Source organism: Scyliorhinus canicula, chromosome 10 (genome assembly GCF_902713615.1).
Source record: "Scyliorhinus canicula chromosome 10, sScyCan1.1, whole genome shotgun sequence".
NCBI lineage: Eukaryota > Metazoa > Chordata > Chondrichthyes > Carcharhiniformes > Scyliorhinidae > Scyliorhinus > Scyliorhinus canicula.
The window spans coordinates 17,664,988-17,685,346 of record NC_052155.1 but is presented as its reverse complement, the minus strand read 5'-3'; the positions used below and the strand labels follow the sequence as shown (position 1 = coordinate 17,685,346).

The 20,359-nt window shown below is 47.1% G+C and overlaps 1 protein-coding gene and 1 non-coding gene across 3 annotated transcripts in view; both read right to left on the bottom strand.

Annotated features, from left to right (window-relative positions):
- The window catches only part of LOC119972251 (protein spire homolog 1-like), a 265,885-nt gene that overhangs the window by 168,458 nt on the left and 77,068 nt on the right, over window positions 1-20,359 (bottom strand). The gene's annotated exons all lie outside the window — the stretch shown is intronic.
- LOC119972985 lies at window positions 13,585-13,781 on the bottom strand. Its single transcript, XR_005462212.1, has one exon. It is a non-coding gene; the product is annotated as a U2 spliceosomal RNA (small nuclear RNA).

The following is a 20,359-nucleotide window of genomic DNA, read 5'->3' as shown; positions in this document are numbered from 1 at the left end:
TACCAAAATCGTTTTTTGTTATGGTTAACAAGCTGATACTAACATTTATCTGGGCAGGCTGATGGATCTCTGTGTCTATTCGGAACCCTGGATATACATTATCCCTTTTTAGTTCCCAAATAACAGAGATTCCAGACTGTGCTTCTTGGTAAAGTATTTTAAACTTTATCAGCTTTAGTGTCTATTGATAAAGTTTATTTTTCAATACAGAATTTAGGAAGTTCCAACTAGCCTGGAAACAAGCTAGTCAGATCGATTGTCTTTAGCTGATACAGTGGTTGAGTTCTAAAATACAACTCGCTAATTCTTCAAATCAAATAAATGACTGAGTGATTTAAAACAAAAGAAAACTGGCAATTTGCAAAGCAAGCAAGAGAATAGGTTTCAGAGATTAAGTAAGAATGATTCCAGAGTAGAAAATGGGTGGTTTCTCATCCTGAGCTTTTTAAGCAGATTACTATCTTTAAAGTTTTGTCCTCTTTATAGTTGTGATTGGTTTTGACTAATTTATAATTCACTTAATTCGACCAAAGTGTCTGTCTGTCAAATTTGAGAGATAAACGATTTGCTGTAATTTTCCATGATGGTCTGAGCGAAACACATTTCCCACAGGAAATTATCACTATGAGCTGACCAGCCGTTACCATTGAAACAGAACTGGAATGTCAGCCCCGTTTTCCATAACACAAAGGGTCTTTTCTGCTATTTGGCTTTGCACACGCTAGCAGTCTTCAAACAACTTGCAAAATGTGAGAACAGTGTGTCTTATCTGCTCAGTTCACAATTAGTCAGCTTTTGCCTCACTCTCATGGTTAATATATTTCATTTTGTTAAATACTCTTAAGGATTAACGGATTTTTCCAACCAAGATGTCTTCATTAAACCTTTATCTATCTTATAGAACATAGAACAGTACAGCACAGTACGGCCCTTCTGCCCTCGATGTTGTGCCGAGCAATGATCACCCTACTCAAACCCACGTATCCACCCTATACCCGTAACCCAACAACCCCCACCCCTTAACCTTGCAGGACACTACGGGCAAGTTAGCATGGCCAATCCACCTAACCCGCACATCTTTGGACTGTGGGAGGAAACCGGAGCACCCGGAGGAAACCCACGCACACACGGGGAGGACGTGCAGACTCTGCACAGACAGTGACCCAAGCCGGAATCGAACCTGGGACCCTGGAGCTGTGAAGCATTTATGCTAACCACCATGCTACCGTGCTGCCCCTAAATCTATAGCTAACTACAAAATCTGATTTCTATCACAGGCAGAATTCCTAGAGCCCATAGAGCGATATTTCAAGGAGGGAAACGAGTTGGGGGGCGGGCTCTTTCTAACCTACTGTACTATCGTTGGGCGGCTAATATTCAAATGTTTTTAACATGGTGTCATGATCCAAGTTTAAATTGGTGTCTTAATGAAGCTCATTTCTGCTGTTCATCCTCTCTTCCTGCCTTAATTTGTGCCCTGCTAACCCTTTTTCCCCCTCTAAATATACATTAAACCCCATTGTGATTTCTACTTTAAAAATATGGAAACAATTTTGTCAGCATTTTAAACTTTCCACTCCTTTGCTATTAGGTCCTATTTGTAATAACCACTTACTCTTGCCATCCAAGCTGGACTCAGCATTTACCTTGAGGAGGAAGAGGGGACACAAATGTTTTACTGACCTGTTTGTAGATGGGAACCGTGGCAGTTTCAACGAGTTTACAGCCAAACTTAATTTACCTGAACCTGATCTTTAACGCTATTTTCAAGCCAGTGGTTTTGTTCGCCCACACTGTCCATCCTTTCCTCACCTACCTCTAAGTACATTGTTGGAACGGATTTTGTTTTTGCCTCAATAATAATCTAATAATCTTTTATTAGTGTCACAAGTAGGTTTACATTGTCACTTCAATGAAATTACTGTGAAAATCCCCTAGTCGCCACATTCCGGCGCCTGTTCGGGTACATACAGAGAGAATTCACAATGTCCAATTCACCTAAAAAGCATGGGCGCGATTCTCCGCCCCCCACGCCGGGTGGGAGAATAGCGGGAGTGCCTCCCGACATTTTTCACGCCCTCCCGCTATTCTCCCCCCCACGCCCGAACCACGCCATGAATCGCCGCTCGCCGTTTTTTACGGCGAGCGGCGGTTCTCCGAGGCCGATGGGCTGAGCGGCCGGGCCTTCACGCCCGTTTCAACACGGCAGCAAACACACCTACTAGCTGCCGTCGTGAAACGGGCGGCAGATGCCCGTTTGGGGCATCTAGAGGCCCGATTGGCACGGGAGCACCACGACTGTGCTCGGGAGGGGACAGGCCCACGATCGGTGCCCACCGGTCGTCAGGCCAGCGTCCAAAACAGACGCACTCTTTCCCCTCCGCCGCCCGGCAAGATCAAGCCGCCACGTCTTGCCGGGCGGCTGAGGAGAAAGACGCCAACTGTGCATGCGCGGGTTGGCGTTGTCCACCCTGCGCATGCGCGGCTGACGTCATCGGCCGCGTCAGCCGCCGTGACGCTTGACGTGCGGCCTTGACGACCGTCGTCAAGGCCGCGTCGCCGTGATGCACGGGGCTGTGCTCCTAGCCCCGCCCGGGGGGGAGAATCGGCCCCGGAAGTGGGCGTGAAGGCTGCCGTGGGTCACGGCCTGTCCCACGACAGCCTTTACGATTCTCCGCATTTGCGGAGAATCTCGCCCCATGTCTTTCGGGACTTGTGGGAGGAAACCCACGCAGACACGGGGAGAATGTGCAGACTCCGCACAGATTATGACCAAAGCGGAAATTGAACCTGGGAACCTGGTGCTGTGGAGCAACAGTGTTAACCACTGTGCTACCCTGCCGCCCAAACCAGCACTGGTTCTATTTCAAGTTTGTCCTGGGGTTTTGGGAAAATCTAAGCAGTGCACGCTTCCACCTTCTGAAATGTATACCCGAGCCATGTATACTTTGCCTGAGATTTTGTCTTTTCCCACAGGGGTTGGGTTCACTGTGTAGTTTGCCACAATGGAGTGTGTGAGGAGTGTGGGTGAGTGAGCTCTCAAAACTGGAGGGTCAATTAGAAGCCTTTCTCTTAACATTGGGGAAGTTGAAATCCCTGGCTATTATTACCTTATTATTGTTACAATTCTCCTGGACAGCTAAACAGCTGGAAAGTTCCTGGACAGCTGGAAATCTCCTGGGAAGCTGGACAGCTGGAAATCTCCTGGGAAGCTGGACAGCTGGAAATCTCCTGGGAAGCTGGACAGTTGGAAATCTCCTGGGAAGCTGGACAGTTCCTGGACAGCTGGAAATCTCCTGGGAAGCTGGACAGTTCCTGGACAGCTGGAAATCTCCTGGGAAGCTGGACAGTTGCAGGAAGCCGGACACCTCTTTTACAGCTTGACAGTCCCAATGTAACAACAAGTGCATAACTTGTTACATTGACCATCTATTCACTTTTAACCATCTCAAAAGGTTCCTTACTTCTCCAAAAGGTATCCCCGAACCCTCTCCAAAGAACCCTCTCCTTTCACAGTAACTTCACTGCAGTGTTAATGTAAGCCTACTTGTGACGGTAATGATAAAGATTATTATTAGTATAAAAGAATCCACCAAGTTCAGACCTCCTCTTACCTGTGCTATTCTGCACACTGAATTCCACACTCCTGTTCTTCCAAAATCCACTTGGTCATTTAAGTGCCTAACTGCCTCCGTGAATTGCGCATGCGCAAATCCCTGATTCAGTCCCATCCCTGACAAGTTGGGAAATGCTGGGTTCGGGGTCAGGACTTAGAGACATTGCGGCCATTTCCAGGATTTTGACAATAATGGAGAGGATATCCACTGTGGTGAAAATCCTGCCTATGACTTTGCAATTGGTGTGGCTTCATATTTATTAGCATTAAATGTCACTATTATTGGCAGAGGAGTCTAAAGTTTTCCCGCATGTGTGCACCATGTTACATGAAGCCTTTTTCAGCATTTCCTCAAAGTTTAAACTTTTGGAGTAGTGAGATTTAGGCTGAATACTCTTTCCTTGTGCTTGGCTTTGGCTGCAAATACCATTTGGACCACAGAACCCTAACAGGTTACCTAGTTCAGTGGGGAAAGGGAAGGTGTCAATGAGGTTTAGCAGAGGAGCCAAACTGAAAACAAAAGAGCAAGAGAACACTGGCCAATTGTTGGCGATGAAGGTATTGATTTCCATTCACCCTCCCTCCAGTATCAAAAGGTGATCGAGAATCAAGAAGCCCCCGTGCCATTGGGAGGGGGCAGAATGCTCACTCACCAGCCCAGCCTGCTCCAATCTTCAACCCTGAAGGGGAAACGGGAACTTGAATATTTATTGTTATTTCACCAAGGAGCTTTGAAAACTACCTTCTGACTTAGGCCATCCTCACTCTTAATAAATGACTGACCTGCAAGAGATGATAATATGACACAACTGTTCTGCTACAATCATGGATGGTCAATGTCAAACTAAGGAACCTTAGTAATCCACAGTCATGCAATATTTTGTTTAGAAGCACATCTTTTAGATCAGACCATTAAGGGAAACCTTCTCTGGAGCAAATGTCCACAAGTCAGACAATTACATCATTTTCCCTTGTGAAAGTACACGCCCTCCCAGGTTCCATTCAGATTGATCTGGGTGGAACCGTATCTCCAGTCTGATCTTGTTGTTCTACAGGACCTTGGCCTCTAGGATTGCCAACTTGGATGTTTCGTCACTCAACTTCCTGTTTTTCATTATCATGGCCCCATGCTCCCGCCATTGATCACTCAGCATGAATGGGCGGCACGGTAGCACAGTGGTTAGCACTGTTACTTCCCGGCACCAGGGTCCTGGGTTCGATTCCCTCTTGGGTCACTGTCTGTGTGTGCGTGGGTTTCCTCCGGGTGCTCCAGTTTCCTCCCACAAGTCCCAAAAGATGGGCTGTTAGGTGAATTAGACATTCTGGATTCTCCCTCAGTGTACCCAAACAGGAGCGGGAATGTGGCGACTAGGGGATTTTCGCAGTAACGTCATTGCAGTATTAATGTAAGCCTACTTGTGACAATAATAGAGATTATTAAAAAAATTATGTTCATCCACACCAAACAGGCTCAAATTACCCGAAAGAAAGGCTTTCACTTTTCACGACCGTCGGATATCTCAAAAGCACTTTACAGCAAATCAAGTGAAGTGTAGTCACCGTTTTGATGTTGGAAATGCGGCGGCCAATTTGCACACAGCAAAGCCCCACAAACAGCAATGTAATAAAGCAATGTAATGCAATCTGTATGTTTGTGATGTTGATCGCAGGATGAGTATCGATCAGGATACCAAGGAGAACTCCCTGTTCTTCTTCAAAATAGTGCCACCGGGTCTTTAGAATCCACCCCAGCAGAACAATGGGACCTCAGCATGAACAGCTCATCACAAAGGCGGCGTTTCCAACAGTGGAGCAGTCCCTCAGTACTGCACTGAACTGGAGCATCAGCCTTGATGCTCGTGCCTTGGATTGGGATCATGAACCCGGACCCTGTGGCTTAGAGGCAAGCATATTATCCGCTGAGGTACGACTGACACACAGCTGAATGGATGACGCTCGAGTGTCTCTTTATCCTGCCTCCCATAGTATATAACGAATAAATGTGCCCCAGTGATACCCCCCTCCCCCCTCTCTTCCCCCTCTCTTCCCCCCTCCCCTCCTCCTCCCCTTCCCCCCTCCCTCCCCTCCTCCTCCCCTCCCTCCTCCTCCCCCCTTCCCCCTCCCCTCCCTCCCCTCCTCCTCCCCCTTACCCCTCCCCTCCTCCTCCCCCTCCCCTCCTCCTCCCCCCCTCCTCCCCCCCTCCCCTCCCTCCCCCCTTCACTCCCCCCCCCCCCCCCCCCCCCCCGCACGTTTCTTGTAGCAGTGAATAAGTCTGGCAATGCCAGGACAGTTTCGGCATTTTGATAACTATGTGGCTCCCTCCGCCCTCCGCCCTCCTCTTCCTCCTGAATTATTACAAGCTGTGCTTGGCATCATCTCATCAAAACTTCTCGATTTACCTCAGCTCCCTTCCTACTGTTCTGAACCTTACTGATGCCCCGATGTCTGGTTTCTCAATTCCAACAAATCTCAGTGGGGCCAACAGATATCATAAGAACTAGGAGCAGGAGTAGGCCATTTGGCTCCTCGAGCCTGCTCCGGATCATTGTTACATTGGAAGGATAACCGCACTGCAAAGTGGGACAAACAATCCCAAACGCAATTGGCTTCATCATTTTCTGAAGGCAAGTTCTTTCAGATCCTTGGACTTGGAAGTTCAGGCCACTACCCTCAGACAAGCTGACGTGTGGTGCAGTTTCGATGAATCACCTTAATTGCATTTCAATGTAACAAATAATGCACAGTAAAATCTACCTGACTGTGGTTCCAATCAAAATACTGACTGCCAGATGTGTGCATAAGCGCAGCTAAAAGGAATATTATTTTAAAATATCCCTTTGCAGCAGCCCAAGACCTCAATATGTGTCATATGTGATTTTTAACGCACCGTTTGCTTTTCCAGAATTCCTTGCAAGTAGGAAACATGAACTGATTGCATTCTTCCCATGTTGATTCACACTCAACCCAGGAGTACTATAATTCTGCTTGGGAGATCTATGGTTGAGGGCACAAGATATTGGATATTGAATACGGTCTATTAGAGGCTGCTTTATGCAGCAGTGGCCCCTCATTGAGTTGGTTACAGGCAGCAACTGAAGAGGGCAGCTCGATAGATAAGCTCGATCTGCAAGTTGGGAAAAAAGGATCTATGTGCTGGATTCTCCATTCCTGAGACCAAGTGTTGACGCCGGAGCAGGATTTGTGGACTTTCACAACAGCAAACCTGGTGCTACACCTGGACCGATTTAGCGACTTTGGCGAACAATGCGGGAGGCTGACAAGGTGCAGCCGCTTATACACACTTCACTCCCCACACACATTCATCCTAGCCAACAAGATGGCACTGGTTGCGTTGGAGCATGCCCATCCAGCTGATGGGTTGGCTGGGGCGAGAGGGCACCTTGGGAGTTGCCCTGGGGGGAGACCCATATGACCTGTGGCCCTATGTTCACAGTGGACATGGCTGCCTTGCAGGCCGTGGCAATGATGTTCCGTGCCCGTCCATCCCGACCCCACAGCCCACCTCCTGGCCATCGCCCGCTACTCCCCCGGCCCTGGTAGAAGCCCCCCGGTCAGCGGCACAACTGTCACAAAGCCATGATGCTGTTGGATACGATTCACACCCCATCTCTCCTCCTCAAGCAGCCACGGTGCCTGTTTCACGCTCTTTTAAAGCACAAGTGAACCGTGCCGGCGGGAATTAGTCCCAGTGGAGGTGGAGAATCGTAGAGGACCCGGAGGTCAGGCCCGCTAATGATATTCCAAGGTGTTTACTGTACAAGCATTCTGGAACGCACTGACGGCGCTGTCGAGACACCGGAGAATTATGATCTGGCGTGAAACCGCCATCAAAACCGATTCTCCGCCCAACCGCATTTCCAGATTCCAGCGTCAGCCGGCATTGAATCCCGCCCATGATCTTTTAAATAATGCGTCAGTAAAATGATCCAAGTCATTTTTAATCTCTGTGCAGAATTGAGCACTGCTGAGGCACAGAGGAATGGTTGTTGAGCATGTCTGAATTAGGAAACATGAGTTTAAACACTCAAACTGGATATTCTCCCTGGTGAGCAGAGCACATTGTGATCAACTAATAAAATATAATGTCCCCTTCCTATTTATACGGCTTGAGAAAAGGATGCTGATTGGTTGAAAAGTTGACTCTGATTGGTTAGGGTGTTGCCATAGAGAACACACCAGGGAACTATCATTCCCCACACTTGGGTTTAAGTCTAAAAATGTGCAATGTCTGGGCATAAAAGCAAAATACTGCTGAAGCTGGAATTCTGAAATATAAACAGAAAGTGTTGGATAAACTCAGCAGTATCTGCAGAGAGAGAAAGAGATCTCACTCCACACGTGCTGCCAGAGCTGCTGGGTTTATCCAGCATTTTCTATTTTTATTTCAATGTCTGGACAGGTCCCTTTTGCTTGCAGTGGATAAGTCCCTGTGAATAAATACACGTAGTTTCTTGGAAGCGCAAGCGAGCCATATTGCAAGCTCAATTGATCATCTTAAATTGGTTGTTCATGTAATTCCTAGCGCACTCAGGATTATTAAGCAACTGCTGCTCAATCAAGGAATCTGAGCCCTGAGTTTTGAGTTGTGATTTTTTTCCAGCACAGGCTGGTTGAGTATGGTCAGTATTCTGCCCTTGTGAACAGCTGATGTGAAGTACTGTTTGATACAATCCGCCAATTGTTGGGACATACACACCTGGCATCGTACCGCACTGGAATTCCTATCCCACATTACTCGTTCATCTGGTAGGTAGAATTTCTTTTGGGGACTTCCTGTGGTGGTCATGGAGCTCACAGGGCAGCTCCGACTTGAAGGCGTTGGTTTGGGAACTTTATACCTGTTAGTGCAGTAGCTCCGGAAGGAAAGTGGTGCAGAAGGTGTAGAGGGAGAGGTTCTCCCCTGATTGGCAGGTCTACTGGCCACCAGACCCAGCAAAAGGCCTGGTTAAGGAATTAGAGGGGACCTATGGTGCAGCAACAACTGCGACAATGGCGGAGGGCGAAGGGTCGTCACTAGCGGGAAAGCCCCAGATGGAGCAGTTGATGGTCTTCACCAAGGAGAAATTATGCCAACAAAGGAAGGAGATGCATGGCGACTGGTCAAAGGCCATCGAGGGGGCAGTAGCACCTCAGTGAGGTACAATGGACTGAATAGAGAAGTGTCTCGAGGCGCAAGGGGCGACGATACACAAGGTGAAGAACGTGGTGTCCGACCAGAGCGATCGGATCGTGTCCCTAGAGGTGGAAGTTGGGATGCTGAGGACATATGAAAATCACTGAGAACAGGTCCAGGCGGCAGAGGCTGCAAATTGTGGGGCTGCCAGAGGGTGAGGAAGGAACGAGCGTCACAAAATACATGTCGATGACACTGACCGGGTTGGTGGAGGAGAGGGTGCTGGACAAGGCCCCAGAGGTAGACCAGGCCCACAGGTCCCCAAGGCAGAAGCCGAAAGTGGGGGAGCCGCCACGGACAGTGATTGTGCGGTTGCAGACGTTTGTGGAAAAGGAGAAGATCCTATGGTGGGCAGGGAGAAGCGGGACAGTGAATGGGAGGGGAATTATATCCGAATATATCAAGACATTAGTGCGGAGTTGGCAAAGAGGCATACAGGATTCAACCGGGCCAAGGCAGTGCTGTACCGAAGGAAGGTTCGGTTTGGGGTGCTGTGCCCCACAAGATTGTCGATCACATTTGAAGGCCGAGAGTATTATTTCAAAACGCTAGAAGAGGCCAATGACTTTCTAAGGGATCATAAACTGGGGGAGAACTGAGAGTTGGTGTTTTTGTTTCTTTGGGGAAGAAGTTTCTAATGGGGTAATCATCACACTCCCCCCCCCCCCCCCAGCATTTGTGGTGTTTTCCCTTTTTGGAGGGAGTGATCTGCGACTTTGGGTGTTTTTTGTTTACCAAGGGGCTGGAGAGGGTTAGGGACTTGCACTCGGAAGGGAAGTTTTATGAATCGGATGAGTTGCGGGAGAGTTTTGAGTTGTCGAGGGGGAGTGAATTTAGATACATACAGGCGAGGGACTTGGAACAAAAGGAGTGGAGGACGTCTCCCAGGTTGCCGGGGGACACCCTATTAGAGCAACTGCTGCTCCCATATGAGTTGGGAAAGGGTGAAATTGGTATATATATATATATATGGTTGTTTGGGAAAGTGGGGGGGAATGTAGGTGTGTGGATCAGGAACAAATGGGAGGAGGAGTTGGGAGGGAAATAGGCTGGGGAGTGTGGTGCGAGGCAACGCACAGGTTGAATTCAATCTCCTCCTGCGCGAGGAGAGCTTGATTCAGTTCAAGGTGATGCACAGGGTACGTATAACTGGACGAGGATGAGTGGGTTCTTCCAGGGGGTGGCCGATGAGTGCGAGAAGTGTGGGCGAGAGCCAGCGAATCATGTGCACATGTTCTGGGGTTGCGAGAAGTTGGAGAGTTACTGGGAAGGGGTGTTTTGGATGTCAGCTAAAATTGTGGGGGTGGAGGTCAGGCTGGACCCAATGGTGCCCATTTTTGGGGTATCGGAAGTCCCAGAGATGCTGGAGGGGATGGGGGCCGATGTTGTGGCCTTCGCCTCTCTAATTGCCCGGTGAAGGATCTTGCTAAATTGGAAATCGGGTATGCTGCCGTGGTAACCGCCTGGCTGGAGGACTTGTATTACTTTCTCCAGTTGGAAAGGATTCAATTTGAGTTGAGGGGGTCAGGAGAGGACTTTGAGACACAGTGGGGGTTGTTCATGACAATGTTCATTGAGGGGGTACAAACTGTGGACTGTGAGTTTGTGGAGTGCGTTTTTGTATATGTTGCTGTTTTTCTTTTTAAAAATACATGTTTGGAACAAAATACATTTTTTTTAAATTAAAAAAAACAATTTATGTTTAGTTTGACGGCTGCATAGTGGAGGTGTTGCTGCTACATAGGGACAGGGCACTTTTCAGGGCTGAAAGTGATGGACTCAGGCTAAGTGGTGAATGTGGACGGTACACAGTGAACAATGATCAAATTGGGGTAGCCATATCCCGCAGGGTGGAAGAGAATATGGGCCACGACTATAGGATAAGCAGTTAAAACAAAATTTCATAAGTTTCAGAATTTAATTCCTTCAATGGTTACTTGTACCTCTGTCGAGTACATTATCAATCTATGGCGCGTACAATGGGTTAAGTACAAAATCTCAGCAGCAAAAGCAAATTCAGTGCTGTCTGCCTCTCCTTGTCAGATGTAACCACAGAGAATCACAGAGTGAGGTTAATCTGCACATTGTCCGATGGTGTGGAATGGGAGATGGCAGGTCGGCAGCTCAGTTCACATCGCCTCCCATTTATATTCCAAGGCAGACAAAAACGTCAGGAGAGGCGCAAACACACTGCTGATTTGCAATCACCTTTTATGCAGTCAAACAAAGTTGAGATTTACCCTGATGTGTTCACATTTTCCACTCTTATGAAACTCAAAGCCCGAAGCTAGTTGTGAACTCAGTCATCTGATGACTTGAATGCATGCCCACTCAAACATGAGGTCATTCTCCCATTGCCTCAGTCAGGCCTGGGCAACAGAACAAGTCGTCTCTTCTCTTGAAGGCAAATCATGTGGGTTCTGAACCAAAATAACAGCATGTGTCTGTAGCACTTCCCAGTGGCGACAATGCCAACTTGTTCTGCACCCACAGCACGAATAGGCACTGAGACGGATTTCTACTCAAACTGCAAGCAGTAATAATCCGCCAAACAACCCACCCTGCCCTGCCCCATTGGAAAACAGCATGTACAAAATCACACCCGGGACAGTGTTTCACAAGCCAGGACAAGGCTGCTGAAGGTTTTGGTGCTGATGGTTGGACTGAGAGAGAAGGGAATATGTGAGATATCAAACACAAGAGTCTGTGAGGTTGACAACTGAAAATCACAGAGAGAGGCGTGGAAAATTGCTTTGAAGCCGGTCATCTCTAACATCTTCAGATTCTGATGAAATGGGTAAAAGGGTGAGCTTGTGGAATAAAACCATCACATTCCAGTTATGCAGAGATCAAAACATGAGGATTGCAATAAATGACTAACATTTCCACTGCTGTTACAAACTTTAACCCTCTGATCTGCAGTTCTGCTCCTCCAATTACTGAACCAGCCTCCCCGAACAGACGCCGGAATGTGGCGACTAGGGGCTTTTCACAGTAACTTCATTTGAAGCCGACTTGTGACAATAAGCGATTTTCATTTCATTTCAACGTTTATTGCCTTTAGACACACAGGGTTAGACAGTGCAGATGCTGTAGTTTTAAAGCCCACCAGGGAAGGAGCAGATTGCAGCCATTAAAGTTCAAAGTAAACTACACGATTAGCAGCAGGGACCCAGGATTAATGGTGTAATCTCCAAGGATAGTGTAAGCATGTGGCCCTGATATTTACAGGGAGATGTGAGGGGAGGGGGTTGTTATGACACTCTTGGGGGCCAAGGATTGGGCTCTGTACGATTTCCCTCTTTCACATCATGGATTTCCCTGGTAGTTGGGGTCAGGGTTTCCCCTTGACAAGGGGAACCTCTCAGTATTAAACTCTGACCTGGGTGCAGGTCAGGGAGGGTGGTCCTTCAGAGAGAGGAGTTATAGCTTTGTGCTTTTGTGCCTATCGGAATAAACTTTTGTCCAATGCGATCCTGCTGTGCGTTCCTGCGTTGGATTCTACATGGGCAATGCTCAGTGAATGCTAAAGTAATTCCAAATTTATCGTTATTACATTTTTTCTTCCATTTCCTGCCCTGCAGCTGATGTCTCGGTTGTCAGAAGGGACAGTCAGAGGCAGCGGGCGACAGCCTTGGAGAACTTGCCAACACGCACACTTATTCCACAATGACCTGCACCAACGGAACCACCACAGAGCCGATCTCAGTAAAGACTGGGGTCATAAGAGGCTGTGTCACCTTCTTCCTCACTATAATACTACACCTCACCTCTAGCGAGTTACCCACAGGCCTGGGTACAATTTACAGAACAGACGGGAAACTTCAACCTGCACCGCCTTCAATTCAAAACCAAGATCACCCCACCCTCAGTTGTTGAGCACAGGTTTGCAGATAACGCTTGTGTGTGCACTCACTCAGAAACTGAGCTCCAGGTCATTATCGACTTCTTCGCTGAACCATCGGAGGAAATGGGCCTTTCACTGAACATCTGGAAAATAAAGGTCCTTTTCCATCGTGTCTGCACCAACCTTCGAAAAGAGCAACCTACCGATGCCCACTCCCCTGCCCTATCTCCATAACCCCACCTAACCTGCACAACATTGGACAATAAGGGGCAACATAGCATAGCCAATGCGCCTAACCTGTACATCTTTGGGCTGAGGATTTATCAGTGAGTATCTTCAAATTTTGGTCTCTCCCACAATTTGGAGCATCTTCCCTAAATCCACCTTATGAAACCATTAAGAATCCTAAAGGCAACTTATCAGTTTGCTCTGGTGGCGCAGTTGTAGTGTCTGAAGCTCAGAGTTCGAGTCCCACATCAGGTCTTGTTGGCCATGGATTGAACATCCAAGACATGTTTCAACAGGCTGGGGTCTTCCACCACACCCTTACTCACCAAAGGGAAGATACGCTGAAAGAAAAACAGTTCAGCCATCTCTTTTCTAGAGAAAAGAGCTCCGGCCGGTCCAATCTTTTCCTCATAGACCAGCTCTTTCTAAGAGGTACTGATAAAATGGGCTGAATGATCATCTTCTGTGCTATATCATTCATTCTCTGACTCAACAAACCCAGTTCAGATATCGCCCTCTGTTTCACCTTTTCTTATACCATGGAGACCAGCACTGTGCTGCAGGTGTGGTCTCCAGGTCCTTCTCTGCTGTGATGCTAGTAAATTCTATGACCCTCCAAGTACACAGGCTCTAGAGAAACAGCAAAGTTGCCTGCAAGCATGTCAAACTCTTCAGCAGCCCTGCTGGTTTTTTGTAATTGACTTTTTCTGAGTTACAAAGCCAGGGCTCAGATTGTGGACAGGGGCAAACCCCTAATCCAGCTCCTTGCCTGCTCCAAAAACCAATTCAAATTCAAATTGAATCCAATTCATGGTCCCCACAAGAGAGACATACCAGGTCTGAGCCAAAAGGCAGAGCAGATACGACACTTGATTTTAGCCAAAAGGCCGAGATTTACTTGTTGGATTTTATTTATTCTTTCAAGGGATGTGGACAAGACCAGCATTTCTTCCTCATCTCCAATTGCCCTTGAACGGAGAGACTTGCTTGGACACTTCAGTTAAGAGCCAATCAGATTGCTGTGGGCCTGGAGTCACACGTAGGCCAGACCGGGTAAGGATGGCAGATTTCCCTCTCTAAAGGATATCAGTGAACCAGGTAGGTTTTTAGAACAATCCATAATATTTACATGGTCACCCTTACTAATGACTAGTATTCAATTCTAGATTTTAATAAGTGAACTTAAATTTCACCAGCGACTCAGGCAGGATGTGAACCCACGCTCCCAGAACATCACCTGGACCTCTGGATTACTAGGTCAGTGGTATTGCCACTGCACCACTAATTCTCCTCAAGGGGGCAGCTCCTCTTGATCGACCGGTTATTGGGCATCCAGAAGGAGGGGCAGTTCAGCACAAACCCCCTGCCATAGGAATGGTGCCAGCACAGATGGGAATTCAAATGATTTGATCGCCGCTGGTGAAGGCAGTCACCAGAATGGCAGCACTGACCACAGAAGCAGGAGAAAAAAAAATGATAAACACAAGACCAAAGTTCCAGGGACCCATGGAGAGCGAGAACAGAAAGTCTGGCGTTCCAGCCAAAACTCCATTCACTTTCAGTGGAACCGGAAAATCCCAGATTTTGGCCGTTGTCTGCTGTGGCTGAATGGGTAACACGGCCATCTCTGACTTAATAGATTATGAGTTCGCTCAAACCCACGCTCTAGGCTAACACTTCAGTGCAGTACTGAGGGAGTGTTGCACTGTTGCAGATGTTGTCCTTTGGGTTAAGCCAAGATGACATATATCCTCTCAGGAGGATGTCGAAGATTCTATGACACTGTTTTGAAGAGGAGTAGGGGAGTGTTTCCTGGTGTCCAGACCAATACTGATCGCTCAACTAAAATCGCCAAAAAAACAGAAGGTCTATTTGTAAATTGATGTGGAGATGCCAAAGTATCATCTTGCATCATTGACTTTGTCTATATATGTGGTTGTGGAACCCACCTCTTCACTCACCTGAGGAAGGAGCTCCGAAAGCAAGTGATTCGAAACAACCCTGTTGGACTTTAACCTGGTGTTGTAAGTCTTCTTACTGTTTGTAAATTGGCTGCTGTGTTCCTTACATTACAACAGTGACTATACTTCACAGTACTCCATTTGTCCTGAAGTGCTTTGTGTCATGCGAAAGATGCGATTAAGTGCCACAGAATCTTTTACATCCACTTGAGAGGCCTGTTTAATATCCCATCCAAACGACAGCGCGGCAGACCCTCAGTACTGCACTTAGAGTATCCACCTAAATATAGTCCTTGGAGGGGAAAAGGAATCCACAGCCTTCTGACTGAGAGGTGAGAGCGCTACCACTGAGCTGTCACACTGAAAAACTAAAATGATTACTCGCTTAACGGTAAAGAGATTGATCATTTGGTGTTTTGAAGCAAGGGCCTCACTTCTGGGGATCTGTTTCACAATAAAAGTGTTATCAGGACACAGTGAATCATCGAGACACTGTGCATGACTAGAGACCTCAAAGATCCTGAGCTCGGCTGAACAATGTACAGAGGGAGTTGAGATCAAAAGGATCAACAAAGATTATGGGTGAGAATCTCTGGCCTCCCCACAGCATGTTTCTCGGTAGTGGGAGGCGACCCGCAATGGGCCAGTGGCAGTTTCGTCTGGTCCCGCCGTTGTCAATGGGATTTCCCATTGAATCCACCCCCATGCCACCGGCAAACCTGTGGCGGAGGCGTGCTTTCGGCAGGTCTACAAGGTTCCTCCGGCGTGAACATCAAGATCTCACACATCGTCTCTTCGCGGAAGGAAAATGGACTAATTGTGTTTATTTCTATAATCTATTCCTCAGAAACATTCGCCGGAATTCTCCGGCTGTTCGCTGCCGACGGGATTCTCTGGTCACTGACGCTCATTAACGTCAAACAGTTCTCAATAAAGTCCTACCTTCAAGATGAAAGTGGCACACGAGAATCTTGTGGCACCCGGTTCACGATCATGTAAAGGTGGCAAGCATCTGTCAGCTTTGTGCAGTTGTGTGAACGTTTACCAGTTTTCCTTGTTTAATTCTAGGGCACAAGACAGAGGAGCAGCTGAAGGGCAGCTTGCATTGAGGCTGGGGGCTGGCATGGGTGAGTCAGTGGTGAGGGGCTGAGCCAGTGGGGTCGAGAGCATGGAGGAGTGAAGTGGGAAGGGCCTGGTGTGCTGGCTGTGGTGGGAACAGTCAGCCAAGGTGTGAAAATGAGGAGTGGTGTCAGTCCAGCTGTGTACCCATCTGAGGCTGTTGGCTTTAAAATTCACCCACAACCATTCCAATTATCCCCACCTGAGATTGTTCTTGGACATTCTGGTGCAGACACAAGGGGCCGAATGGCCTCATTCTGTGCCATAACTTTCCTCTGGTCCTAACGTCCTTTTGCAATGTATAGAGGGTAGGGTCAGCTGATCCTGCAAGTTCAGCCATGTCCAACAGAGTGCGGAGTACAACACTGGACACAAATATGAATAAAGTGATCCAGTATAATATGTACTACTGACAAATGAAATTTTATTTTGTAAAACACCCCCGTCACCATTATGCTCGCAAGTCTTATTTTAATTGATGGCACAGTAGTTGGTCAGGAATGTTTGTGGCTGGGATGCAGAACCTCCCAGTTTTACCAGGAGAATTTTTAATTGGCTGCCCATAGGTGCAGCATTGTCAGCTGATGGCGGTTTTCAGCAATAAAAAGTTTCCCCATCCCCAGAATCCAAAGTGTTTTCCATGCATGCTGCTGGCAATTAAAATTTTAATTATAAATTGTAACTTATAATGATTAATTATAATTGTGTGGGAAAAGGCTAAAAAGAGAGATGGAAATGCCGCACAGTCCTGGTTACGACATCAAGAATCGCACACTGTTGGTAAAATCCAAGCCAATAAATGGAGTACGTTGCAACAATATTTGGCGTTGTGTTTGAATGTTACTAGAGCAGGTCAGAAGGCAAGTGTTTGAAGCAGTATTCAGATTTACCTTGGCAAACCAGCTTCTTGGCCTGATAGAATTAAGAATTAAGAAAACCAGGTCCCAGATCTTCTGAGTAGCGGCAATTGTTGTCAGATTGCTGCTGTTTCCAGAAAAAAATGTTTTTTAATTTAGAGTACCCAATTAATTTTTTCCAATTAAGGGACAATTTAGCATGGCCAACCCACCTATTCTGCATATGTTTGGGTTGTGGGAGCGAAACCCACACAAACACGGGGAGAATGTGCAAACTCCACACAGACAGTGTGTTTCCAGAAATTTGCCCGACCTGATGTTGTACCGTTCTTTTTAAAAAAATAAATTTAGAGTACCCAATTTTTTCCCCCCCCCCAATTAAGGGGCAATTTAGCGTGGCCAATCCACGTAACCTGCACATCTTTGATTGTGGGGGTGAAACCCATGCAAACACGAAGAGAATGTGCAAACTCCACACGGAGAGGAACCCAGGGCCGGGATTCGAACCCGGGTCCTCAATGCCGTAGTCCCAATGCTAACCATAGCGCCACATGCCGCCCTCTGTTCCGTTCTTTTAGCTCCCGACTGGCCGTCTCAGAAATGTAAAGTGCAGCAGCGCTCAGAAAACTCCATCAGATCACAGTTCAGTTGGGGAAGACAAGACATGCCCCCTTTTCATGTCATTGGTTGAGGGCTCAGGAGGATAGTTGGGTGGGATCATGGCTTAGTCGGGTGATTGGTGTGGGTTGGGAGGAATAGTTGAGAAATGTCAGTGTGAGTGATTGGGGGCTGGGGGCTGGGGGCTGGGGGGGGGGGGGGGGGGAGGGGATCAGCTGTGTAGTTACTCAGTAGTTAGACTACATTTTACTCAGTCTAACGATTCCTGGGTGACTATCCAAGTACATTTGAACTGTCCCAAGACTCTGACTCGAATTCAAGAGTTGGAGGCATTCACAGAGGTTCCCAGAGAGCAGGAGATTTTCCCATTGGAAGTCAAAACTTCCCGGGCAATTCCCACAGAGTCTGCATGCCATGACTTCCATACGCTCAGTCTAGTCTCCAAGACTCCAGAAGATATGACATTTATATTTGTTTGGTTTTGTGAAAAGAGTTCAATTCCAATTTCTCCTCCATCCCTTATAGAGGCAGCAAAAGGACTGCATAATTCACGCGCAGACTTCAATCACATGCTTGGAAACTAACAACATGCATTTACAGAGGACTTTTAATGTAAAAACAATGTTGCAGATTGCAGCCTGTATCCTAATCAATACAAGTGAAATGCGGGTTTTGAAAGGCAGAATCGTACATCATGGCATCATTCATTTTACACAGAATTTACGACAGAAACTGGCCATTTGGTCAAACAGTTCGTTGCTAATGTTGATGGTCCATATGCCCCCCAACTTCATCTAATACTAACAGCAAAACCCAATACTCCCTGCTTCCCCTATCAATTTGTTGGACTTCCCCATAACTATTCCGTGTGATCACAAGTTCCACATTCTAACCACTCCCTGACTCTTCTCCTGAATTCCAAGTCGGTTTATTAATGACTTCCTTAAAGCCATAATGCCTGGTTTATCCCACAATGTAAACATTTTCTCAATGTCTATTGTTTCAAAACCTTTTGTTATTTTAAAGACCTTTATGAGGTCAGCCCCTCAGTCTTCTCATTTCCAGGCTGTTCAGTCTTTCCCAGTACTTTGGATTTTAGGGATGTACATTTGGGATGCAAACATTGAGCAAAGCACTCTCAAGTAGTCGCAAAATTCAATCGTCAGGTTCCTCTAAACATTCCAAAAACAGTCCAATGCAGTCATGATTACATGTTCAATAATGAAATGTAACATCTATAAACAGCACTGTCATCCAAAGTGAAACTGCCAGTCAATTTGACGCAAGTTACATAACTATAGGAGGCACACACCCACATAGCAGTTTTCAAATTACACCTTTCTCAATGTCATTCTTACTTTGAACATGACGTAACTTGCTTCCTGATCATTAACCTGCAACATTAACCGAGCTAAATTAGGGATGTTAACACAACGAAACTCAAATCGGAATTAAAATATTTACTAAAATGTTTGTTCAAAGAAAAGAAAATGGCTGTGGGGGTTACTGGGGAGTGTCCTTGAAACACACTTTCCATTTCCAAATAAATAGAACATCAAAGTGCTGTTTAAAAGTGCCCTCGACAACTTAAAGCATGTATTCAGTCGTTGTAGACTCTTACAGCACAGAAGGAAGCCATTCAGCCCATCTTGCTTGTGCCAGCGCTTTGAAATGAACCCCAGTACCCTGCTCTTTCAGCCATTGTTCATTCCAGGACAATTTATCTCCTGTTGCCCCAAGAGATGCAAGAGTGCCTGATGTGAAACATTAGCAGGGGGAGTGAGACGAAGTGGATCTTTCTTTCAAAGAGCGGGCACAGACATGATGGGCTGAATGGTGTCCTTTTGTGCGACAAGATTCTGTGATTTTAATCGCCCTGTAAAGTGGCAATCTCACATGAGGAGATTGCAAGGTGTCTGGCGTGAGAAACTGGAAAACATTATGGTGTGCAGTAAATATTGTTCTGAGGTTGGACACATTGTTAGGGCAGTGTGCAGGAAACCCTCCTCTACACTTAACCATGTCGCAGCTAATCCACGCATGCTCAGATGGAAAGTTATTTCCCAACATAAGCCTTGATGGTCTACGTTAAGCATAAGCAAGATGTGGCTCATTTGGTAACATTCTTGCTTTTGTGTTAGAACATAGAACATAGAACAGTACAGCACAGAACAGGCCCTTCGGCCCTCGATGTTGTGCCGAGCAATGGTCACCCTACTTAACCCACATAACCGGTATACCCGTAACCCAACAATCCCCCCATTAACCTTACACTACGGGCAATTTAGCATGGCCAATCCACCTAACCCGCACATCTTTGGACTGTGGGAGGAAACCGGAGCACCCGGAGGAAACCCACGCGCACACGGGGAGGACGTGCAGACTCCGCACAGACAGTGACCCAGCCGGGAATCGAACTGGGACCCTGGACCTGTGAAGCATTGATGCTAACCACCATGGTTGCGGGTTCAAGCCCCGCTTCAGGACTGGGACTTTCTGGCCCTGCCCACAGCGGGAATTATCGTAGGCGGGATGGAAAATTTGCCAGACCTGCTAAAGGTCTGTTGACTTCGGGCAAGAAATCCCGGCTCAGAGCTTAAGCACATAAATCAAGGCTGATACTCTAGTACAGGACTGAGGGAGTGCTGTACCTCCGGAGGTGCTGTCATACCGATGAGGCCTTAAGATGCGGCCTAATCTTCTGTCTAGGCGGATGCAAAAGATCCCATGGCACTATTTTGAAAAAGAGCAGGCGATTATTATCCCTGGCGGCCGGGTTGATATCAACCCTCCATCAACAACACAAAAACAGATTATCTGATCATTGTCACACCTTTGTTTCTGGGAATTTGCCGAGCCATTACTGGCTGCCTTGCTTACAACAGCGACTATACTTCGCTGGCTGTAAAGCACTTTGAG